Here is a 26,373-nt window from a genome sequence, read left to right as displayed (position 1 = left end):
CTCTGCGGCTGTGTGTGTAGAGTTCTTCAGTCAAAATCTGTGGCGTCGTACAAAAGAGAGAAAGAAAAGGAAACAGGAGTATATAATTTAATTTCTCAGAAAATGTAAAAGATAACTTTAACAGGTCATTTTGAGTCCTCAACTTCTTTGCAATAAATTTTATGTTTAGGAAGTAATAAACGATCAATAGACTGTGATGGCATCATTAGATTTAATTCTTTTAAAGAAACAGAAAACCTAAAAAGGAGGAGCATCATGATTACCTACCTACTGATAAAGTATATTAATAATTTTACATCACTTTTATGAAATAGGATTAGATTTGGAGCTATATATATTAACCACTGCCAAGTAGATTGTGAAGTTGAACCAACTGCATTCTAGATGCTCTCCAAAAGGTACATTTTATCACATCTTAATCCAGATTCCCCAGGATTCTCATTCAGCCATGTAAACGTAACGTTTGAAGGAACTACTGGACCATTACTCAAATAAAATTTCATATGCCCTCCCAGACAGGTGTCAATCAGAACAGATAGAATTCTGTGAGCTACAAATTTTCTAAAGTCTCAGGACTGGTTAAAAAAACGGGATAAGACCTATGTACAAAGTAAGGGGATATAAAAGGCAGCAGACATTTTTGTCTTAAATGGCATTAGGGCTAACTACTCAGAACTTACGCTTCAAAGAATATAGCATGTACTCATCACCTGCTTAAATAGCAATATAATTGTCAATTTAGCTGATGAGCTTTTATACAACTTATAACATAATCAAAAAAATGTGTTTGAGTCTGCAACTTCAAAAATAACGTTTCCAGTCTTAACTGAAATCTTTCAAAATAAAAGGACACAAATAGAAATGATGTTCAACCAGAGTTGGTCCCCTAACTCATATCATACTCCATTATACAGCTCCTAATCTTCTTAGATTTCCTGGATATGCTGACATAATCTGCTTTCCTGGGAAAAATAAAATAAAATAACTGCTACTCTTCAAACTTATACTTTCCAATCAATTATAATGGGCTGGAAGAATTTGAAACTGAAGAACTTCTTTCCTTCTTGAAAAGACTTCTTCTCCTGAAGAACTCCCCCCTTCTTAAAGGTCATAATCTCAAAGCAGATAAGGGTTTTCTTAATTGAGGGTTCGCCAAACAGACCGGGTAGCCCCAAGAATGGTTTCAATCAGTTTTCAGTATTAACTGTGAGGTAAGGGTCATAAGGCAGGATAAAATATGGAAAAATAGTACCCATCACCTTGTTCTAATTTATACTATTAAACACATTATTGTGTATATTTCATATACTATCTCTTTAATACCTTATGTCTAAGAAATGAATTTAACTACCAACGTTTTAGTTTAATATTCTGTCCAAATGTCTCAGTTTTGCTACTTGGAAAGTTACTTTTTCCAATAGTTTACTGTGGTTGGATTACTTTGGCTATGTTAAGCATATGGTTTTTTTTTTTGTTTTGTTTTGTTTTTTTTTTAAAATATTTTATTTATTTATTTGACAGAGATCACAAGCAGGCAGAGAGGCAGGCAGAGAGAGAGGAGGAAGCAGGCTCCCTGCGGAGCAGAGAGCCCGATGCGGGGCTCGATCCCAGGACTCTGGGATCATGACCTGAGCCGAAGGCAGAGGCTTAACCCACTGAGCCACCCAGGTGCCCCATATGTTAAGCATATGTTGCCACTGAAATCTACAATGAGGTTATATCTTAAAGATCTCTTAAACAAATGTTTATATAATATCAGATATAATATCAGATATAATATATATAATATTATATAATATCAGATAATCAGATCACATATATAATATCAGATAATGAGATCACAAACTACGTTTTCAAAGGCTATTCCCATGGTGATTATGGAAGCTCTTCGTACTATTCTCTTCAAGGCACAGAAAGTACCTAGTATAGCAAACAGAGTGCCAGGCTCAATAAATGCTTCTTCCCTTTCCTTTTCATTTCAGCTGCAATATCTCTAAATATTTCCATGTCAACTACCATCCAGCCTTATCCCCTGATAAGATACTACCTTATAGTCTACCATAAGTGCATGCAAGAATATATTGATTCGTATTAATCTAAACTGGCATTCTCTTATCCTAATGGTGCTACATCTGAATCCCGTGTTAGGACAACAGCTCAATCTCTTGCCAGCCTGGAAGTATTTTGGGCTGAGGTGAAGAGGGAAACAGATCTGCCTTAACTATTGTTATGACAGCAGTTTTGAGAACCGTCAATTATTTGCATGGTAGAAGATGTCAGATGCAAAATCACAATGACACTTTCAAAAGAGACCAGTAGACCTGAGCTGAGAATCAAAATTCCTTTCATGCTCAATACTTAAGCCACAGCATCTTTCCTACATCAGTAACTTCTGAGAGGAAGAGGAGACTTAGGAGGGTTGCCCTCCTTCCCCTTTTAGAAACCGGCAGGTTCAAGAGTTATTCCGCGGCTGAGGAAACAAACCAACACCTGGTTCATCCAATGGGTGAACCAAGATTTGAACTCCCTGGTTCTTCCAGTTTTTTTTTTCTTTTCTTTTCTTTCTTTAAAGATTTATTTATTTATTTTAGAGAGGTAGGGAAGAGCAGAGGGAGAGGGAGAGAAAAACTTAGGCGGTCTCTGCTGAGCGCCGAGCCAGACACAGGGCTCCATTTCTTGACCAAGATCACGGCCTGAGCTGAAACCAAGAGTCCGAGGCTTAACTGATGGAGCCACCCTGGCGCCCCCACTGGTTCCTCTAGTTTCTAAGACTGTGTCCTTAACCACTGCTCACTGATCCACTCTAGCTTCTGTATTAAGCAGGTCTTATACAGGAATCGGGAATCGTAGTTAACAGGAACGAAAAAGGAGAACCGAGTAACTGTTTAATTGATGTCACTGAGAGTGCCTGCCCCTGAGGCCACTTGGCTCCTGGATTCTTGGGCCCCGTCCATCTGCTCCTAGGGAAAGAGGTGGTGCCCAGAGACTTCCGTTCATCCTGTATCCTCCTTCACAACAGCACTCCAGCTGGTCTGAAGGGTTGAATTGCTTCAAGCTTATGCATTCTTTGCTTCCTGACCTAAGTCCCTTGACCTGTAGCAGATCTGACTTACTTTCTCTGAGCTTTGTAGACCACTGGCTTTGAGGCATGAAGGACTCAACCTTCCCAGAAGATAAGGCCTGACTCCATTTGAAAACAGCTGCCAGGATGCCAGCAGGCATCAGGCTCATGTCCACTCAGGAGTAGCTGCCCGGACACCGGCTTCTCCTGCATGCAGCCCCCCTCCCCTTTCCCGTGCCTTCCCTTTTAAAACACTCGGCCTTGCCCTGGATGGAGAAGATGGTCTTTGAGATGTTAGTCTACCATCTTCCCAGGTTGCCGACGACTTCCTGAATAAAGCAACCTTTCCTTTCCCATCATCACCTGTCTCTCCAGCATCGATCTTCATGTGGTGAGGAGCCGGATCTGAGTTTGGAACTGGTTCTCCTGACTGGTAACACTTCCAAATTTCCATCCTAGGATTTCTAATATTGTTCCACCTTTCAAAGAGGGGGATCTTGGAAAATTTCAGTCAACCATTGCCAGTATTTCTTAGTAAGACTGCTAGTGACATTAACAATTCTTGGTCAAGGCTGTCCAGTGTCCTGAAAAGCATTTAGAATCACTGACCCCTTGGTGATCAATGCCAATACTACTTCCTCACAGCCCAGTCTGTGACAACCAAACAAGCCCCTAGACGTTTCCCAAGTGTCTTAGGAAGGCAGCACAGTTCTTGGTTAGTTGAGAACTACTATTGGCCCTAAAGTTATTTCTTCACAGGGAGCATAGGTTTCTTTTCTCTTTAGCCTTAAAACTTAAGTGGGAGATGCATTAGCTGTATATAGATCTTGCGCATGTTTTTACCTCCCTTAGAGTCAATTACCAACTATCTAGAGGAAGATATACATGTGGGGAAATCTGGTATATTTAAAGTATAAATCACACATGGGAAAACCCAGTATGAGCTAACCGATTAACAGTGTATTAAAAGGTAATACTGTATGGTTAGGTAGGGCCTTTCCTTACCTTTCTGGAATTGTAATTCTATTCCATTAATTGACTGTTCCAAATTATTACAGCTTATATCATCATTGTATTCCCTCATTACTCTCTTTAGTTTTTCTCCTCCTTCTATTGAAATATAATTCGCAGTCTGTAAAATGCACACCTTTACAATGTACAATTCAGAGGTGTTTAGTATAGTCACAAAGTTGTGCTACCATCACTAGTATATAATTCATCCCCCGCCCTGAAACTCCATCCACGTTAGCAGTCTGTCCGCATTTCCTCTCTCATCAACCTACTTCTTGTCTCTATGAATTTGCCTTCCCTGGATGTCTCATAGAAATGGAAAAATATAATATGTGGCCTATCATGTCTTCTTCCTTCCACTTAACATGATGGTCTCCAGGTTCATCCATGTTGTAGTGTGCAACCGTACTCCGTTCTTTTTTCACTGTCTGTGCATGGACATACCGCAGTTTGTTCATCCACTCATCAGCTGATGCACACTGGGCTGTTTTCACTTTTTGGTTATCGTGAAAAATGCTGCTTATAAACATTCACATACAAGCTATTGTGTGGACATGGGCTTTTGGTTTGGTTGGGAATATATCTAGGAAGAGAATTTCTGGATAATATGCTAATTCTATGGTGTCTGCTTTGTGAGGAACTGGAAATAAAAATATTAGTTTTCCAAAGTGGTTGGGCAACTTAACATTTCCAACCAGTAACATGGGAGCTTTCTGATTTCTTGGATCCTCACTAACAATGTTACTGTCTGTCTTTTTTATTTTAGCCACACTAGTGTGTGCAAAGTGGTTTGCTGTGGTTTTCACTGGCATATGTCTAATGTCTAACAGGTTTGAATACCTTCTCTTTTTTTGCACTTTTTTTGCACTTTCGCACTTTTTGCATTTGTGTATCTTCTTTGGAGAAATACCTATTTGAATTCTTTGCCCATTTTTTACTTGGGTCATTTTAATTGTGTTGTTTAGTTTGAGTTGTAAAAGTTCTTTCTTATCAGACATGATTTACAAAATTCCTCCCATTCTGAGGGCTGTATTTTCACTTTCTGGATGAGGTGTCTTTCAAAGAACAAAAGCTTTGATGAAGGACAATTTATTTTTCTTGCTTGCTTGTTCTTTTGGGTGTTTTAACTAAGAAATCACTGCCCGGGTGCCGTGATGGTGCAGCTGGTCGAGCACCCGACTGATGTCAGGGTCATGAGATTGAGACCCAAGTGCGGCTCTGCACTCAGCGAGGAGTCTGCCTAAGACTTTCTTCCCCTCCTCCTCTGCCCTCCCCTGGATGCACACACTCTCCTTCTCAAAAATAAATAAGTCTTAAAAAAAAAAAAACGAAAAAAAAAAAAAAAGAAAGAAAGAAATCCCTGACTACTCCCACAGTCATGAGGTTTTGCATCTACGTTTTCTTCAAAGAATTCTGTAAATTTAGCTCTTACATTTAGGCCCTTGATCCATTTAGATGTTTTTTTTTTTTTTAAGATTAAAAAAAAATTTATTTGACAGAGAGAGACAGAGCAAAAGAGGGAACACAAGCAGCAGGGGGAGTAGGGCGGGGAGAAGCAGGCTTCCCACTGAGCAGGGAGCCAGATGTGGGGCTCGATCCCAGAACTCTGGGATCATGACCAGAGCCTAAGGCAGACACTTAACACGCCACCCAGGCGCCCCTAGTTATTTTTATTTTTTAAAAATATTTTATTTATTTATTGACAGAGAGATCACAAGTAGGCAAAGAGGCAGGCAGAGAGAGGGGGGGAAGCAGGCTCCCTGCCGAGCAGAGAGCCCGATGCGGGGCTTGATCCCAGGACCCTGAGATCATGACCTGAGCTGAAAGCAGAGGTTTAACCCACTGAGCCACCCAGGTACCCATCTAGTTATTTTTGTATATGGTGGGAGACAGGGGTCCAACTTAATTTTTTTTTTTTTAAGATTTTATTTTATTCATTTGAGAGAGAGAGTGAGAGAGAGCATGAGAGGGGAGAAGGTCAGAGGGAGAAGCAGACTCCCCGTGGAGCTGGGAGCCCAATGAGGGACTCAATCCCAGGACTCCGGGATCATGACCCGAGCTGAAGGCAGTCACTCAACCAACAGAGCCACCCAGGCGCCCCCAACTTAATTTTTCCCATGTGGATATACAGTTGTCTCAGAATCATTCATTAAAAGAGACTGTTCTTTCCCCATTGGGCTGTCTTGTTGAATACCAACTAATCAGAAATTAGTAAGTTTACTTCTGGACTCTCAGGTGTATGTGTGTATGTGTGTGTGTGTGTGTGTGTATTTTAAGATTTATTTATTTTAGAGAGAGAGAAAGAGCAAGCAGGAGAAGGGGCAGAGGGAGAGAAAGAATCCTGAAGCAGACTCCCCGCTAGATGCAGTGCCCAACACAGGGTTGGATCCCAACATCCTGAGATCATGACCTGAGCCGAAATCAAGAGTCAGCCACTCAAATGACTGAGCCATCCTGGTACCCCTATACTCTCAGTGTATTTCTCGGTCTTTGTATTTATACTTATGCCAATACGACAGTATCTTGACACTATAGCTTTGGGACATGAGACTCCTCTAATTTTGTTCGTTTTCCAGTTTGACTATTATAGATCTCTTGCATTTCCACATGAATACTAGGATTTGCTTGCCAATTTCTACAAAAAGAGCAGTTGGGATTTTGAAAGGGATATTGTTGAATCTATAGATCAACTTAGGAAGTACTGTCATTTTTTTTTAAAGATTTTATTTATTTATTTGACACAGAGAAAGAGAGAGAGATCACAAGTAGGTGGAGAGGCAGGAAGAGAGAGAGAGTGGGGGAGGGGAAGCAGGCTCCCCACTGAGCAGAAAGCCCGATGCGGCGCTCGACCCCAGGACCCTGGGATCGTGACCTGAGCCAAAGGCAGAGGCTTTAACCCACTGAGCCACCTAGGCGCCCCGGAAGTACTGTCATCTTAACAATACTAAGTCCTGCGACTCATGAGCACAGATACCTTTCCATTTGGTTAGGTCTTCTTTCTGCTTTTTTTGTACATTTTTTTTCTTGGGTAGAATGCAGTAAATTTTGTCAAAATATTGAGCTGGATTGACAAGGCAAGGCAAAACAAGTAGTGAATAAACACATTTAAGATAAAATGATACAGCTCCTAATCTGAGTAAGAATAAATAATGTTTCTTCCCTCTCTAATCCTCCCAGAAATGTGTTTTTAAATACATTAAAATGTGTTGGAAAGGTTATACTGAGTGTTGACAAGACTATGGAACGCTCAAGATGTTACTAGTGAAACTGTGAATGAGACTTTGTAAAAATGGCAATATATGCTGAATGTAAGCATATGTCTATTCTATGACCTGGCAATTCCATTCCTAGGTACAAACACAGAACAGAATTGTGTGCCATAAGACATATACAAGACAGCCACTCTTAATAACAGCCCAAATCAGGAAACGACTAAAAATGTCCATTAGCAGAATGAATACCTAGTAATATATTCTAACAATATTTATTGTTTGATACTAGGTAGCAATGCAAATGAACCGTATTTTTCCACCCAAATGTGCACATAAATCTCAGAAGACATAATGATGAATAATATACACCAGATTCAAAAGAGTGATAATACATATTGCAAGGATGATTCCATTTATATTAAGTTCAAGAATAGGCAAAACTAATATACAGTGATAGAAGTCAAAAGAGTGTCAAAATTATCTTTAGCAAGGAGGAATGGAGACTGGAAAGAGGCACAAGATAGCCTTCTGGGAAACTGGAAATGTTCTAATCTCATGATCTGAGTGGTGGTTAGACAGGTGTGTATTCATTGAACTGTATGCCTAAGATTTGTGCATGTTATTATAGGAATGTTAACACTTAAATAAAGTAAAAATAAGCATTTAAATACTTGGAAAATCAAAGGAAGTTAAAAAACTGGAATGAGATTAAATTTCTGATAACTCAATTTATATCTTAAAAATATCCAACTACTATATAATAATCACGCTTAAAAAAAATCACCCTTTTACTTAAAACACACACACACACACACACACACACACACACACACACACAGAATTATCTAGATATTACGGGGTGGTCTCAGGCATTCTCCTGCCAGCCTTTGTTATTTAAGACAAACCTGGAAAAATATTGAAATTTTTGGTGCTGGGTGTTCCAGAAATTTCTAAGACAGGGGAAGTGTTATGAAAACAGTACTTACGGAGTTAAAGCCCTTGCCCAGAGGCAGGAAATGAAAGCATAAAGGGGCTGGCCCTTCCTTTCTCTTTTTAAAAAATCATATGAATGAAGGCACAAATCAGACAATACTAGCCATAAAAATATTTATTTTCCACCTGTGCATCTGCTTTCATTCTCACAAAGTCATTTTTCCCTAGATATTTTAGTACTGGGTTTTCCTTCTACATATTTTGCAAAAGGGAAAAACTAAGGAAAGGCTGGCACAAAGTACTGCTAACAAGTCTGGTCTCCACTGCCTACTGGACGAATGCCTTTAGAAGAGCTACGGGGCATTATAATTGGAATTATCAGCATGTGATGGGGCACAGAAATACTCAGCAGAGAACAAGTTAAAATGATGCTACTTAGGAATGCAGTAGGAACAAGCGTTTGCCAGAGAGGTGAATTCGGGATTAAAAAAGCTTAAACATCTCTGGGTGAGCGTAATATTATCAATTCACAGAAAAACAGGGTCTCTTGAGGCTGTGTTTTCTAAGAAAGACTCAAATCTGAAAACCTGACCATGAAATATGGTAATGTTGGCAAAATATTAATTTCTTAGGACTAATGCTTTTGATAAATTAGAAGAGAAGGATGGGTTCTTTTGGAAAGTGGAGGGTTTGACTTTGATTTTAAAAATGGGTAAAGCTGGGGCGCCTGGATGGCTCAGTGGGTTGGGCCACTGCCTTCAGCTCGGGTCATGATCTTAGGGTCCTAGAATCGGGTCCTGCGTTGGGCTCTCTGCTCACGAGGAGCCTGCTTCCTCCCTCTCTTTCTGCCTGCCTCTCTGCTTGCTTGTGATCTCTCTCTCTGTCAAATGAATAAATAAAATCTTTAAAAAAAAAAATGGGTAAAGCTGACCAGAGGGAGCAGATGCAGACAGTTAAGGGAAGGCTGGACTTGTCCCAAGACCTAAGATATTCCTGAACTAAATAAACCCTAGGTAAACAGAACATTCCTTACATGTGCAAGCATATCCTTTAAAGGGGAGAATTGCTGGGATTCCTGACTCTACTTAATCAGGAAATCAGAGTTCTAAAAATAACTTACTTCTTCCAAGAAAGAGGAACTGGGTTGGCAACTGAACATTTAGATTTGATAACCAACAGTAATAAAAAATATTCTGAAGTCTCTGGGGTTTTCAGGAGCCTAAAGGAAAACAAATGAATGTTGAATCTGCATTAAAACTGATCCTTATTTTTAAAACATATGTACATCTATAAAAGTCTCAATAAAACACGTAAGTTTGTTCCCCACACCATATTACTACTCCATATAAATGATGAACTATTTCATCAAATTCAGTATCGTCAATTAAAAGAAAAGTGCTCAGATTTGAGAAAATGACCAATTTATATTAAGTTCACCAAGAGTTAAAACTGTGAATATACAGTAGCTGTGTGTGGATTTTTTAAAGTCTGCTAAAATCGGGGCACCTGGGTGGCTCAGTGGGTTAAGCCTCTGCCTTTAGCTCAGGTCATGATCTCAGGGTCCTGGGATTGAGCCCCGCATCAGGCTCTCTGCTCAACGGGGAGCCTGTTTCCCCCTCTCTCTCTGCCTGCCTCTCTGCTTACTTGTGATCTCTCTCTCTGTCAAATAAATAAATAAAATCTTAAAAAAAAAAAAAAAGGTCTGCTAAAATAAAATTGGGGTGTTTATTACTTTTTCTACTGGCTGCAGCAAAAAATCACTATAAACTTTGTCTTTTTCAAATGAGCTGCATTAAAACCATACTTTCTCAAGACAAAACTCAGTTTCAAAATCCTCAAAGTGTTTAGATATCAAAGGCAAATATAGATTTTTTTTCATTAATGATGAGGAGAAACAAGAGATCCAGTTGTTTTTGTTTTTGTTTTAAGGTTTTATTTATTTGTCAGAGAGAGTGAGCAAGAAAGCGAGCGTGAACAGGGAGAACAGCAAGCAGAAGCAGAAGCAGGCTCCCTGCTGAGCAAGGAGCCCGACACAGGACTCGATCCCAGGACCCTGCAATCTTGACTTGAGCCAAAGGCAGACACTAAACCGACTGAGCCATCCAGGTGCCCCGCAAAGTTCTTTATACTTAACGGTTTCCATTAAGTAAGTGCAGAAGCAGAAATGTGTACACATCCCAAAGCATCTTCTTCGTTTGGTTTCCTGTGCTTTCTTTGCATTCTGGTCCTCTTTTGCCTTATCTACTAGTGGTATTAACTGCTGGTGTTCTGCTACAGTCTTTAATGATTCCATAATGAAAGGCAGATAATTATACTTCCTTTTGATATTTTCAAATCTTCTTAGTTTCTGTATTTCTTCTTCAATAAGCATCTGGTTTTTGGGAACCTCTGACTGAACAGCAGTTATATTATTATCCTGATCTGTATCCATTGGTTCCTCAGCAAATTGTCTTTGTAACTCTGCTATCTTCTCTTCATTTTTCTATCAGATACAATGCCCATTAAGTTAAATCGAATTTCACCTTTGCCGTACTTTTGTATCCTTTTTTCTGTGACTAGCCTCACTGCACTGATCCAGTCATCTTGAGGCACGTACCGAAACCAATCGGTCCTTCTCTTCATCCACCTAATTAATGCAATCTTCCATTTACAGGAAGATAACTGACAAAGTGAAAAGCATCTTCTTTTGCTGATGTCTCTGCACCAAATTCAGACATCTGCTGTCTGGCAAAACTGTTGTGTACGTGTCGAATCACATCTGAACTGCTGAGTGCCAAACCTTTCATAGCTGCATCAAAACTTTGTGAAAATTCTTGAAACTCTGAAAATGTCTCTCCTAACCACCTTGATGGGTAGTTCAATAACACACTTACTATGGCTTGAGTAGCACAAGCATCATTAATTGCCTGCTTGGCAAATACATCGTGTCAGGTCTGGAGTCCTGAACTACAGAGCCTGCTGGTTCTTCTCCTGGCTGCCACTTGAAAAGAAAAATTAACCCATCAACTGGCTTTAACTCTTCAAAATTCTCAGGCTCTAAACTCCTTAATTCTTCTACTTGGGCTCTTTGGCAACCAAAATTCTTTAGTGAGTTCTGTGAAGACCCTAGGGTCCCTTTTCATGAGGCACCACTCCCTAGTACTGCCTGTCATGGCCCAGGCCACAAATGCCCTGGCTGCTACCTCAGGCTCTGTCCACCTCCCACTAATGGCCACAGGTCAGTGATCTCAGTGATCTCAGCAAACCTGCCACTGAGCTCCTTATTTAGCCCCTCGTCATCCTGCCTGCTCCCCCTATAGCCTGCTTCAGGATTTCTTAAAGAAATAAAAGGGGGTTCCTGAGTGGCTCAGTCGATGAGCGTCTACCTTTGGCTCAGGTCACGACCCCAGGGTTCTGGGATAGAGCCCCGGGTCGGGCTCCTTGCTCAGTGGGAAGCTTGCTTCTTCCTCTCCCACTCCCCCTGCTTGTGTTCCCTCTCACTGGGCCTCTGTCAAATAAATAAATAAAATATTTAAAAGAAAAAAAGGAAAGAAAGAAAGAAAGGCAGAAAGAAAGAGAAGTAAACACCTAAAGAAGCTGAATTTGGAGACTACTAACATTTTTTTGAAACCTTATCTAACTTTAAGATACAAAACTGTTAAAAAAACAAATCTAGAACATAAAAATAAAGGATAAAAATTTCATTTATTTTAGTGTCTATTTGGTAGAAATACAGGAGACAGAGAAGTAGCATCATAGTCTTTACACCAAAGACAAAAATCTCACTAGGAAGACTACAGAGAAAGGGAAGAATGTATCATGTGCTAGGCAAACACACATGAAACAAACGGATCCTGAGTATCCACCAGTGTGTGCCAGACATCCAGGCCCTGGACACACTGTTTGGAACAAAAGAGACAAAACTGCCTGCAGGGGGCGTACATTCTGATGTGGGAAATGGACAAGAAAAAAATAAATATCCCACGCAGGTGGTGTGTGAGGAATGACCTGGGGGAGCCGAACACGATCTCCACAAAGTGCACGGCCCGGAAGCAGAAGAACATCAGCCATTTCCTAGGGCAGAGTGAACCAGCAGGTTGGAACTGAGCCAGTCAAGGGGGTGTATGATACAGAAGATCCACAAGGGGCCAGATAACAGGGGATTCACAGTCTTCACTGTAAGAAAGGCTCTGACTCTGACTCTGACTTTGAGAAGCAGGAGAGTCCCTGGGAGAATTCTTAAACAGAAGATTGATAAGCTCTCTGTTGTTTCCCCAGGATCACCCTGAGTGTTGCATTTAAAGAGAGGTGAGGACAGAAGCAGAGAGGTCATGGGAGAGGACAGTGGCTCGGACTAGGGTGACAGCAACAGGTATGAAAAGCAGATGGGGGATATATTTTGAGGGTAGACAGAAACGTTACAAATCATTAAAGTGCATAGACGATACATAATAAATATTTAACAAATGAGTGAATCTTGGATAGAAAGAACAATATGGACTAGAGTATTCAGGAAATGTATCCAAGAGTCATCACAGTACACTGAACTCTCTGCATGGAGGTCTCCTATTCCTAATTTTCAGCATTGTTTATTTATCTTAATTCTTCCAAATAATTTTTTCTTGATCCTTCTATGACTAGTAAATCCATGTGAAAATAGAAGTCTAAGTTAAGCCAATAACAGTGGGGATACAGAGTAGCAGACAGGTTCAAAGATATTAAGGAGGCACAATCTAAAGGCCCTGGTGATTAAATATATGGAATGTAGAAGCAAAGAAAATATAACAGTGATTTCTTATTTGGACAACTTCATAAATAGTGATGCCACTATTTGAGGGAACACAAAAGAAAAAGCATGTCTGAGGGCAAACAAATGGAAAAGCCTAAAAACTTTAGAGAAACAAAACTTGATTTGGAGGGATCAAGTATTTTTAAAGTCTAAAGGTTTAAAATTAAGTAGGTCAAGCCTACTACTTCTAAACCTGGATTGGCATACTTAATTACTGTTTGGAATGATGAGGAGATTCTGGAAATGGACAGTCGTAACGGCTGCACAACGCTGTAAAATGTACTTAATGCCAGTGAACTGTAGACCCCAAATTAGCTAAAATGTTAAAAATTTTATGTTACATATATTTTACCACAATGTTCACTCACTAGAGGTCGAGTTTCTTCTAATGAGATATAATTCACATTCTATACAGTTCACCCATTTAAAACATGCAATTCAATGTTTTTAGTATATTTACAGACTTATGCAACCATCATAATCATTAATTTTAGAACATTTTTATTGCCCCCCCCAAAGAAACCAGCACACACCAGCAGTCAATCATTCCCACTTCATCCCAATCTTCCAGCCTATGTCAGGTATAAACAATACTTTTTTTGTTTTTGAAGAATGTAATATAATTTATCCCAAACTCACTTCTTTCTATGTAAACAAAAGACTTAAGGGATAAATTCTGAAAAAAGTCCACACCTCTTAAAACCCTAAGTCCTTCTCCACTATTAGCTTGGTGGTAAATACACAGCTCTACTAACAAAAATTCCTGGACAATTTTTCTGCATTTTAGATGAAAATCATACAAATCAGTAAATATGAGCAATTTGTTTTTCATTTCCATTTTGTTTTGTTATTTTCTACCAATATTTTGTGTATTTCTAAGCTTGAAAAACTTCAAAGGAACCAAGAGCACTATGAAAGATGACAGACAGGGGCGCCTGGGTGGCTCAGTGGGTTAAGCCTCGGCCTTCGGCTCAGGTCATGATCTCAGGGTCATGGGACTGAGCCCTGCATGGGGCTCTCTACTCAGCGGGGAACCTGCTTCCCCTCCCCTCTCTGCCTGCCTCTGTGCCTACTTGTGATCTCTGTCAAATAAATAAATAAAATCTTTTAAAAAAGAAAGAAAGATAGATAGATAGATAGATGGACAGAAGTAAAAAAAAAAATTAGGTTATGGAAAATTTTCTGGCACCTTTTAAGACATGTCTCTACTCTGTATGTCATTAATTTGTTCTTTTTATAAGTTTCTGTTTCTGTTCTTACACATTTCGTGTGTGGTCTCCTGACCTCAAAACAAACTGCAAACTCTGAGGGCAAATACAGTTTTCTCCCCAGCACGTCCCCCCAAAATATACAAACATTCAAGGTGGTCTGAGAAAATGGAAACCCTTTTATGTGTTCAAATTAATTTGGATTTACAGCTGAATTACCTATATTCAACTACACTAAGGCAAATAATAATGAAATATCTCATATACAAAAGCATTCTGACATTTGAACCTTGACATCCAGGTTCAAATTCTGGCTCCATCACTTGTAACTCTGTGACTTTGGGTAAGCAACTTAACCTCTCTGCTGCTTCATTTTATAAAGGAAGGAGAACTTTGTCTAATACTTGTTCTGAGAATTTATTTACAAACTTAGAGCAGTGCTCAGTATATAGTAAACACAATAACATGTTCACTATTATCATTTCCCTCCATTCATGTATTTTTTCCCTTAAAATTGTGCCATTTACATCTCCCACATTACATGATCTGACCCTCTAGCTTAGCTTTCAAAGATGAAATAAAGGATCCTCTTGCTTTCCCTCACTGTTTCTAGTCCTCCACTTTCTAATCTCTTATCACACTTTTAACATATAACACAGGACACAGCTGATATTACCAACATTTAAACACATATGACACATATTAGTTTATAATTTATAACTACACCTCATATATTACATCCTCTACCATACACTACTGACTTTCCAAAGCTAGTTTTTTTTTTTTTAAGATTTTATTTATGGATTTGACAGACAGAAATCACAAGTAGGCAGAGAGGCAGGCAGAGAGAGAGAGATGGGAAGCAGGCTCCCCGCTGGGCAGAGAGCCCGACGCGGGGCTCGATCCCAGGACCCCGGGATCATGACCCGAGCTGAAGGCAGAGGCTTTAGCCCACTGAGCCACCCAGGCGCCCCCCAAAGCTAGTTTTAACCAGTGTTCCCTGATATCTGCCATCATATCACCCATTAATTGCCATCCAGATGAGGCCAATTACCTATGTAATTGGAGTATTTAAGATGGCAAGCAGAGGCCCTTATTTTTGAAAACCACTCCTCACCATAACAGGGATGGGACCTGGTTTCTACCAGGGCTAAATACATTCTCTCCCCTAGTCTGAAACATGCATACAGAGTTGCTTGTGCTGACGTTTTAAAACCTGAAACGAGGGACGCCTGGGTGGCTTAGTTGGTTAGGCGGCTGCCTTCGGCTCAGGTCATGATCCCAGGGTCCTGGGATCGAGTCCCACATCGGGCTCCTTGCTCAGCAGGGAGCCTGCTTCTCCCTCTGCCTCTGCCTGCCTCTCTGTCTGCCTGTGCTCACTCTCTCTGACAAATAAATAAATAAAAATCTTAAAAAAAAAAAAAAACCTGAAACCATCAGAGAGCCATTTTTGAAGTAAGACATCAAAGCAGTAAAAACAGATCTGAGAAAGACAGGAAATAATAACTTCACTGTTTCTTCCTAAATTTCACTCCTGAGCTTTAGTCTGGACGCTTCTGAAATCAGACTATCTGGGTTTATGTTCTGGCTCCATCGTCAACTAGCTGTAAAGTTGTGGCTAGGTCACTTAACCTCTCTGAGCCCAGTTTCCTCATCTGCAAAATGGAATTGATAATGACGATGATGATTTCACCTACTTTGTAAGCTTGTTTTAAGGATTAAGTGAAATAATACAGGCAAAGTGCTTAATAAAATGCCTCATACATGGTGTTTAAAAACTCACTGTTTCTATTACTTTGTTTATATATGTAACAATTTACTATTTCTATTATTTTACTTATAACAATATTTTAAGGACTTATTCTTCTTTCTTCAAATTGAAAAAAAGCCAGGAAATAGATGAGTATATATACTTTGTCTTCTAAGGAGGTACTAGAGATCTTGAGCAAAAAAAGAAAAAAAAAAAAAAGAGAGAGAGAGAAAAAGAAGAAAGCCAAATGACTCTTCTAACTCTAAAACCTAATCAGATGCCAAAAGGGGTAGAATAAAAATTAATAAAATAAAACACAGAAGGTGTTAGGAGGTATTAAGAAATGCTAGGAAAATGTCGCTTATTTTGAGAATTCAAAAAACTGAATGCTTTGCCTTAAGAAGTTTTTGAAGATACTATGTCATTCTTCATGGCTGGCACATGGTAAGTAGTCAAAAAGTGATTGCTGAGTGAATGAAATCTTATTGTGCCTTAAACTAATTGGGGGAAAAAAAAAAGCCAAAACCAGATAAAAAAAGGATTAAGAAGTTCTATCCGGATGTGTGAAAGATCAGATACCAATTAAAGGAATAATATGCCTTAAAAAGACTAATAAGGATAAAAATGTAACAGACACAGCTCTTTATCTGTTAATAAAATAAATTTGACAACATATTCTCAATTAACTGTGCAGATGGGGGAAGAGTGAGGTACAGCAGTAATGGTGCTCAGATAACCAAGAAAGTCTCCATCTGAATTTGAAATTTATGTATTTTTTAATTTTTAAAGATTTTTATTTATTTATTTGACAGAGAGAGAGGAAGAGAGAGTGTGGGAGCCATGAGGAATGGAGAGGGACAGCGGGAGAAGCAGAACCCCCACTGAGGAGGAAGCTCCACATGGAGCTCGATCCCAGCACCCCGAGATCATGACCTCAGCGGAAGGCAGACACTTAACTGACTGAGCCATCCAGCTGCTCCTGAGATATATTTTACTATCAAAAGCAGACATACCTTATTGCTAACATTTTTATTTATTTATTTTTTAAAAGATTTTACTTATGTATTTGACAGAGAGACACACCTAGAAAGGGAACACAAGCAGAGGGAGTGGGAGAGGGAGAAGCAGGCTTCCTGCTGAGCAGGAAGCCGGATGTGGGACTTGATCCGAGGGCTCTGGGATCATGACCTAAGCCGAAGACAGATGCTTAATGACTGAGCCACCCAGAAGCCCCATACTGCTAACATTTAATTTTGGCATAAGTCCACAAAGGGCAGTTCTGCCAAGACGGGAAAAGACTAACATCATATCCCCTAACAATATTTAGAGGAAATGATACACATGTGTAGTTGCACAGGTGGATCAGGATGACAAATGTGCCATAATCTATTTGCAAAACCAAAAATATATGAAACATGCAAAATCCACAAATAAGCAAAAATTAACTAAGAAGGTCTGTTTGCAAACACTTTATATATACAGAAGAACAAAAAATTCAACCAAAGCAGCACATTCATCTGTCAAAAGTAACTTTTCCCAAGCAACACCTTATCATGGCCTATTTTCATTTCAATTACTGTTTTAAGCTTAGAAATGCGAGAATTCTAGGTATAGAGACTGCATGATCTGGTTATAACATGACCCCTTTCAGGAGGGTGAGGGATCTGCAAGCACATGTGTTCCAGCATAATGCTATGGAGATGTACGTTCAGACAGGTACAGAGGAGACTGCTTCTCCTCCTGAATCTCCTGTAATGATGGCAGGTTTCTGGCAATTCCACTGTTTCTTCTACTATCCTCACAACTCCTGGTCGCTACTCCCAGGCTGCAGTAACATCTGTGATGCTTGACACAGTATCAAAGGCCTTCACTAACTAATCCTACTTCTTGCTGATCATTACTGGCTGAGTTCTCAGCCCCTGCCTTGAAGAAACTTCCAGAAATCATGAAATGTGTGTCTGCACACCTGGCATACTCCATTCCTTCGTGTATGATAGCTATATCACGTGCACACATTTGTCGGCCATTACATATAGGTCAAAACTGATGTCAGTACACAAACACAAAAGAAAAAGAAGATACCACCAAGGCCCAAGTCAAGATGAGAAAGACCCTCCTGCCCAAGAGTTACCTGTGTTCTGCCAGGGCACAGGGCAAATCTCACTGCTCTAAAGTCGAGGAAGGCAACCGGTCGGACTCAACTCTCACCAACCACAGGCAGGAATTAACAAGGAATAGTAACAGAATGGCTTGTTTTATTTTTGTTTCATCTTTTTCTTTTCTTATTTTTTTTCCAAGATTTTATTTATTTATTTGACAGACTGAGATCACAAGTAGGCAGAGATGCAGGCAGAGAAAGAGAGAGGGGGAAGCAGGCTCCTTGCTGAGCAGAGAGCCCGATGTGGGGCTCAATCCCAGGACCCTGGAATCATGACCTGAGCCAAAGGCAGAGGCTTTAACCCACTGAGCCACCCAGGCGCCCCTATTTTTGTTACATTTTTTAATACTTCAGAGAGAATTAACATTGTAATACATTAGTCTTATAAGGGGTGCTATCAGATGAAGGTACCCACAAGAAATGCTGGAAAAATATGGAACAGTTCACTTACCATAATGACAAGATTATGACATTCAAGCCAACTTGGATATGATCACTTGTTTAGGCATTGTTAGTGCCCTCATTTACAGAGAATGGACAAGCTGACAGCCCTCTCAAAATGCGATTTCCTTCTCTCTCTCTCTTTTTTTAAGATCTTATTTATTCATTTGTCAGAGAAAGATTGAGCACAAGGAGGCAGAATGGCAGGCAGAGGCAGAGAGAAGCAGGCTCTCTGCTGAGCAAGGAGCCCAACATGGGACTAGATACCAGGACCTTGGGATCATGACCCAAGCTGAAGGCAACTGCTTAACCAACTGAGCCACCCAGGCGACTCGTGATTTCCTTCTCTTTGTTCTTCTTAAGCACTATAAACACAGAGGGTAGGGGAGGTATCCTAGCAGGACTCACCTGTTTTCTGTTCTGCCCAAACTACGGAGTACAGTCCAACAACCCTAGAACAAAACTGTCCCCGGTAACTGCTAAAAAGGCAGTAAGTATTCTCATTTTCTTCCCTCCCATAACTAACAAACTCTTCTAATCAAGTGGTGTTGCTAAAAAGGAGTGACAGTGATAAATCCGTAGACCACATGCCAAACAGCTGACACGGGTTATCCACGCACACACAATCATAGAGACCACACTTTCTGTAACATATCTGTGATATCTGGGTTTTGAAAATGAGCATGGGTTAGTTTTATAAACAAAATAAAGAATAAAAACAGATGAATACATTTACATTGGCATTAAAAATCGTGCATTTTGGATCCTGAAGACTGATCCCTCAGCAGCAATATGGATTCATGTTACAGATGATCTCCTTTCTGGCAAACTGCCCAGGGTGTAAACATCATGATCGGGACCAGCTAAAAATCAACGAACACACAGAAACTAAAATATAAAGTTAACTAACTTAATATTATAAAAACGGTTTACATTTGAAGAGAACCGGAGTTTAGAACCCAAAACTGTGTCCTCCCTGCCAAGCACAATATGGAGGAGGAAAAAACGACAGGCCTAGGACAGAATTCATTCACTTATTTATTTCTACTGAGCTTGGAAAACTTTGCAGGCAAATGTTAGTATTCAAAAAAGCATCAAGAATGCTGGGATAGCTGTATGTCAGCTTGACTGAGCCACAGTGACCAGATGTAGGGTCAAACAGAATTTGGGTGTGCTTTGTGAGCATGTCTTGGATGAGATTAACATTTGAATTGGTGCACTGAGTAAACCTGAGTAAAGACTGTCGGGGAGGTGGGGGGCACCTGGGTGGCGCAGCTGGTGAAGCTCCAACTCTTGGGGTCTCAACTCAGGTTTTGAGTTAGGATTGTGAGATTTGAGCCCCGTGGTGGGCTCTACGCTCAGTGCAGTGTCTGCTTAAGACCCTCTCTCCCTCTCCCTCTGCCATCCTCCCCTGCTCTCTCTAAAATAAGTAAATTAACCTTAAAAAAAAAAAAAGGGCGGGGGGACTGTCCTCCCTAATGTGGGTGGGCTTCATCCAATCGTTTGAAGGCCTTGGGAGAACAAATGGGCCCTCTCAAACAGGAAGAACTCCTCCTGCCTGTCATGCTGGCACATCAGGTTCTTCCTGCCTTCAGACTTGAACTGAAGCATCAGCTCTTCCAGGGTCCTGAGATTAATGGCACCTGGACTAGAATTCTATCAGCTCTTTTGGGTCTGCAGCTTGCCAAATGCAGATCTTGAGACTTGAAAGCCTCCATAACTATGTGAGCCAATTTCTTATAATATCTTCTTTTCCACTCTCCTTCTTCCTTTCTATAAAAACACCAAACAGGAAAAGCCCACCAAATGCTTTATGATAATGATCGCAGTTTTGATGCCTCAGAAAGCTTAGGATCCTGTCCAAGAAATAGCCATGTATTCTTCTGACCAAGTTATCCCAAGCCCAGTGGGACTCGGGGATACTTAATAGAATATTTTCCTTCTTTCTTTCTTTCTTTCTTTCTTTCTTTCTTTTTTTTTTTTGAAGATTTTATTTATTTATTTGACAGAGAGAGACAGCGAGAGAGCGAACACAAGCAGGGGGAGTGGGAGAAGGAGAAGCAGGCTTCCTGCTGAGCAAGGAGTCCAGCCTGGGGCTTGATCCGAGAACCCTGGGATGATGACCTGAGCTGAAGGCAGACGCTTAAAGACTGAGCCACCCAGGCGCCTCAATAGAACAATTTCTTGAACAATGGCCACACTTTTACTTAGACGTTAAAAATAATCCCCAGCTGCTGTTAAAGCTAGTCATCTTCTACTATCATCTTTCTACTTCTCTCCTCAAATGGTCACCATCCCGGGTGCCTGGGTGGCTCAGTGGGTTAAGCCTCTGCCTTCGGCTCAGGTCATGATCTCAGGGTCCTGGGATAGAGTCCCACATCGGGCTCTTTGCTCAGCAGGGAGCCTGTTCCTCCTCTCTCTTTGCCTGCCTCTCTGCCTACTTGTGATCTCTCTCTGTCAAATAAATAAATAAAATCTTTAAAAAAAAAATGGTCACCATCCCCACTGTTAATGTTTGAAGAATTAGCACAGAATTAGATAGAGTACTAACCCATACATTTACTGTACTTCATTTAAACAGTTTTGATTATAAAGAAGAGACAAGAACCCCCTGCCGGGGAGGGTATGTGCTATGATGAGTGCTGTGAAATGTGTAAACCTGGCGATTCACAGACCTGTACCCCTGGGGATAAAAATACATTATATGTTTATTTAAAAAAAAAAAAAAAAAAAAGAACCCCCTGCCATACCAAACACAAAAATGGCTAGGTACTTCCTTTACCCTTCATCAATGGCAAAAAATAGGGCTTGAGGGAAGACCTCACCCTGCCATCATTCGGGTGCTGTTTAGGAATCACAGAATGGTACACACTATTCAAAGCACACACAGCAGCATCTGAGACCAAAAATCTTATAGCCATACTCTCTGTACATTCCTACAAGACCAGGGTATGCTAAAGAATTAAAAACTGAGTAAGGGCAGTAAACGTAAAGATCCATTAATGGAGAAAAGAAAACCTTTCTAGGAATAGAGGCAAACACTTGGTACTTGTTACAAATTTTGATAACTTTCGCTTACGTTTTATGAATCTTACGAGTACCTAAGTACCAAAGTTGATTTCCGTGCCAAGAGAAATATACTGACAATTAACAAGGTTAAGCCATGAAGGAACTTCCACTCCATATTATTATTTTTACTTTTTCACATCTAGATGATACCTTAGTGTAGAGGCTGGCATAACAGTGATGAATTCTTAACTAAGTTATCTAAGTTTCTTTCCTAAAGCAGCAGCAGTTTCTCCTTCACTCACGTTTCTCAATTATCAGTGGTCACCTTCTATGGACAGCTCTAAAGTGGGTGGAGAAGGCGGCAGACGACACTTTTCACTCATCACAGCACTCTGTAGATCAACAGATTGTACATTTGCCACAAGTACCCAGTCAGGAAGTACTGGGAGGAGTAGGATCTCATAGCTTACTAGAAAGGCGGAAAGGCGAGAGAGGGACAAAAGAATGCCTAAACACACAAATCAACTGCCAGTAAAGGTCCTCCTTTGTTCCTTAACTTCCACGTGAACAGCTGCAGAATTTCAACCTGCAGATTGAAATTAAGATCGCTATGCCTAAAACTATCTTCAAGTACTAAATAGGACTAGGAAAGGAAGTAAGGGTGAGAGAGGAAAGCATGGGATGTGAAGGAAAAAACAGAGTGAAGCTATTCCAACACAACCACACTGTGTTGGAATTTCAATTTATGAGTTCAGCTTTTTCACATGATTTCAGAGAAGGAAGGATAAAGTAACCAGGAATGTTATCCAAAACAAAAATAAAGGCAATATTAGCTAGGAGGCAGGGCAGACTGATTTGAATAACACATTCCCCGTAAGTACCAACTAAATTGCACTAGAAAATCTTTGTTTTAAGGTCCTTATAAGAGACCCAAGGAACAGGAACATAAATGGACCCCTGACCCACTCTTTACAAGCTATTTTCGTACTCCACTGAACACTCTTGTAAAAGGGATATTTATAAGGGACTTCCAGAAAGCAGGAGCTCAGTAACTGTTTAACACTAAAGCAAAATGAGTCAGGGGCTAGGTTCAGTATCTCCTAGAAGCAGCCACTAATTTTGCTAGACTGGGAACAAATAAAGTGTTCAGCTCAGGCAGTTGTCAAGCTAATGAACATCGAAGCAGACAGCCTGCCTCTCCCTCCCCTAGGGACACTGTTCCAAAGCAGACTTGGGTGTTTCCTCTCCCTACCAGATGCAGTCGAGTATCTGACTCTACTTCTCCGTATCATTACCGCTCCTTCCCTCCCCTGCACCTAGAGTTTTTGCCAACATCACACACTGCACAGTGACTCTCTCAAGCACCACTTACCACCCTCTCTCGAGAGTGGCAGCTCAATCCTTTAATTAGTTTCGAGGCTGAAAACTAGGATTTCCTGAGGACTGCTACAGGATGTGCACCAAGCAGCAGGGGCTAAGGCTTCAAGATGTTTGAGAGTTTCAAAGAATGGTTGCCAAAGCACCGTCAAAAACAGACAGCCCTAAACAAAAGAAAGGAGGCCAAGTGCCTTCGAAAAATTAAGGAACTGAGTTTTATTTATTTTTTAAAGACTTTATTTGAGAGCGAGAGTGAAAATGAGAGAAAGAGAGAGAGCACGCGCATGGGAGGTAGGAGGGGGTGGTGGGGGAGGGGGAGGGGGGAAAGGGAGTCGCAGACTCCCTTCTGAGCAGGGAGACCAACAGGCCAGGCTTGATTTCAGGACCCTGGGATCATGACCTGAGCCAAAGGCAGACGCTTAACCCACTGAGCCCCCCAGGTGCCCCAAGGAACTGAGTTTTAAACGGTGCCAGCTCACTGTCAGGACAGAAAGTCTGTATTTGTCCAAAGACTATCCTACTGTCCTTTGGGGCTGAACACATAACAAGCTAATTTTATTTTTTTTAAAGATTTTATTTTATTTATTCGACAGAGATCACAAGTAGGCAGAGAGGCAAGCAGAGAGAGAGAGAGGAAGAAGCAGGCTCCCTGCCGAGCAGAGAGCCCGATGCGGGACTCGATCTCAAGACCCTGAGATCATGACCTGAGCCGAAGGCAGAGGCTTAACCCACTGAGCCACCCAGGCGCCCCATAACAAGCTAATTTTAGACCAGGAATGAGGAAATCTGTACCGTGCTCAAGCACCCACCTTCAGATAAGGAGGGTCAGCAAATAAGGCAACTGCTGGTAAAGGCGAGGCTTGGAATGAACCCAGTAGTTGCAGAGGTGGAAGACAAGGCCATAGTGAGTTTCGAGAGCTAATCAGTATTGTACTTTTTAAAGTGTATAGCAGGCAAGGCCATCTGTAGGTTCCGCACTAAAAAATTTGATTCTGAATTAACAGGCCATTTAAAAAAAGTGAAACAAAAATAAATGCACTCAGACTTAAAGAGCCAACCATGGGTCTCTGAATTCTTAGTTCTCTTTCTCCCTTCCAAATTGATTTCTGAGTTCTCCACCCATGCCTCTGATTCACTGAGCAAGGATCATCAGTGCTCTAGAAGAAAGCATCAAATCATCCAGATTTCCAAAAATGATGAAAACTGGCAACTCAGTTTTACCACCAAGTTCCTGTTCCACAAGCCAACTTGTCCCTTATTTTTCTTTCAAAAGAAAGCGAGCATATGTCTGGCCTTCCAATTTCCTTTCCTTCCCAAATTACTCTCTCAGTAGAGCAGCTCTTGGTTCTCTTTGGTGTAAACAAGCCCAAACAAACAAACAAACAAACAGCCCTTAAATCCCTTAAAAAATTAGTTTGCATTTTAAACTGAGGTTTTCAGGGCACCTGGGTGGCTCAGTGGGTTAAAGCCTCTGCCTTCAGCTCAGGTCACGATCCGGGGTTCCTGGGATCAAGCAGAGCCCTGCGTTGAGCTCTCTGCTCACTGGGGAGCCTGCTTCCCTTCCTCTCTCTCTGTCTGCCTCTCTGCCTACTTGTGATCTCTGTCTGTCAAATAAATAAATAATTTAAAAATCTTAAAAAAAAAAAAAAAAAAAAACCAAACCAAGGTTTTCTTTAAAGTGCATACTCTAGGACCCTGTCCACTAAGACTTCGTGGTCTGGTAGAGTGGACTAGAATCCTCATTTCTAACAAGCGCTACATCAGTGGTGCTCTACCCTGGCTACATATTAAGATCTGAGGTGCTTTTAAATAACATCCTGCAGGGACCTCACCCTCTAGAAATTCAGAGGGTCTGTTAGGGGCCCTGACAACAGCAATATCTAATTTTGAAGCTTTCATCTGTGTAAGCAAGGTTAGAAACCACCACACTAACAGTGCCTCTGATGCAAGGTGGTCCGTGGACAAAAGTTTGAGAACAGAGGCCCACAAGAATATACCTGAATGAGGTTCTTCTGAACCTCGCTCCACCACCAAAGCAGATGGCAGGCGGAGTAAAATATTTGGATAATTAGACAAACCATAGATGACTTTTTTTTTTAAATCAATTCCTCTTCAGAAAGCTCTCAAATCTGGCAAGCCTTCAGAAGGGTATCTGGTTCTTAATGGAGATCACAGTCCATACATCTTCTCACTTGTTTATAAACATTACATATTCTTGTAGCAATAAATAGCAAAGTTGATGAAAAACTAGGGTCAAGTCTCCTAGACAAGGTCCTTTGAAATAATTCTGGGGGAAAAAAGCACTTCGAATCATGCTGAGGTTTAGAAAGTTGTTCTTCAAACAAAACAAAGCCTGGATTATAAGGTTCACAAATTCAAGTCATAAGAATAGACTGAAGGAATGGTCCTAAGTTTCAGCTAAACGGTAACTGAATAAATCAAATTTGGGGGGAAAAATCTTTAAAATAAATCCGATTATGAAATATAACTAAGGTAATTGACCCACTTCGGTCTTAAAAAGCAAACAACTCAGGGTACTTTAAGATTTAGTTTCTTTTTATCATCTTACTAAATCTCCAAAATGAGGTACATCTAGTACAGGACTCCCTTCCTGTCCTAGGGGAACAACCTCAAACTCCTTTTTTATGCTTTGTACTAAGAATAATATTCTACTAAATGAACAAGTCTACATTTGTTCAAAGGTTAGTTCCCAGGCCTGCCTGCTGCCTGTGGGCATCTTACTTAACAGCCAGCTTCAAACAAACTCTCAAACAAGGCACAAAAGGAGAGACCACTCTTGTGGTGAGAAACTTTTATTAGCATTTGGAATTTGGAAGAAAGGAAGAGAGTGGAAGTGGAAGAAGAAACAGACCCTTGACACAGAAGTTCTTGACTATTATGAACAAATTTCTGAAGGAGAGGGAGGCTAAAAGGGTTACTGATTCAGAGAGGAAACAGATAGGTAAATGCCCCCAAAAGGCTTTCATTTGTATGGCTGATCACTCACAGCTAAATTTAGCTATGTTTTGGAAAATTAGCAGACCAGAAATCAGAAAATTAGAAAGAGTTCATAAATTTTTAATAATTTATGGTTTAACAATATGTTAATATTATTTAATAATATCAATGTTTTAATAAAATGTTAAATATCCTTTTTTTAAAAAAAGATTTTATTTATTTATTTGACACAGAGAGAGATCACAAGTACGCAGAGAGACAGGCAGAGAGAGGAGGGGGGAGCAGGCTCCCTGTTGAGCAGAGAGCCCGATGTGGTGCTTGATCCCAGGACCCTGAGATCATGACCTGAGCCAAAGGCAGAGGCTTAACCCACTGAGCCACTCAGGCACCCCAAAATGTTAACTATCCTTAATGCAACTTTAGAAGAAGTGGATGCAGTTCAAGAAAACCACATTCCTTCTATTCAGAGACATGATACTGAGAAAAC

The 26,373-nt window shown here is 40.6% G+C and overlaps 1 protein-coding gene and 1 pseudogene across 2 annotated transcripts in view; both read right to left on the bottom strand.

Annotated features, from left to right (window-relative positions):
* Positions 1-26,373, bottom strand: part of SPTLC2 (serine palmitoyltransferase long chain base subunit 2) — a 108,044-nt gene that overhangs the window by 15,657 nt on the left and 66,014 nt on the right. The window lies entirely within an intron of this gene.
* LOC308346053 (ubiquitin carboxyl-terminal hydrolase isozyme L5-like) lies at positions 3,446-11,369 on the bottom strand (annotated as a pseudogene). The gene is made up of 2 exons: positions 10,390-11,369; positions 3,446-3,540 (listed from the first exon to the last, which is right to left on the bottom strand). The product of its transcript is annotated as a ubiquitin carboxyl-terminal hydrolase isozyme L5-like (transcript).

The sequence above is a fragment of the Martes martes genome (assembly GCF_963455335.1).
Source record: "Martes martes genome assembly, chromosome: 7".
NCBI lineage: Eukaryota > Metazoa > Chordata > Mammalia > Carnivora > Mustelidae > Martes > Martes martes.
The sequence above is the reverse complement of the archived record's forward strand: the minus strand, read 5'-3'. Positions and strand labels throughout refer to the sequence as shown.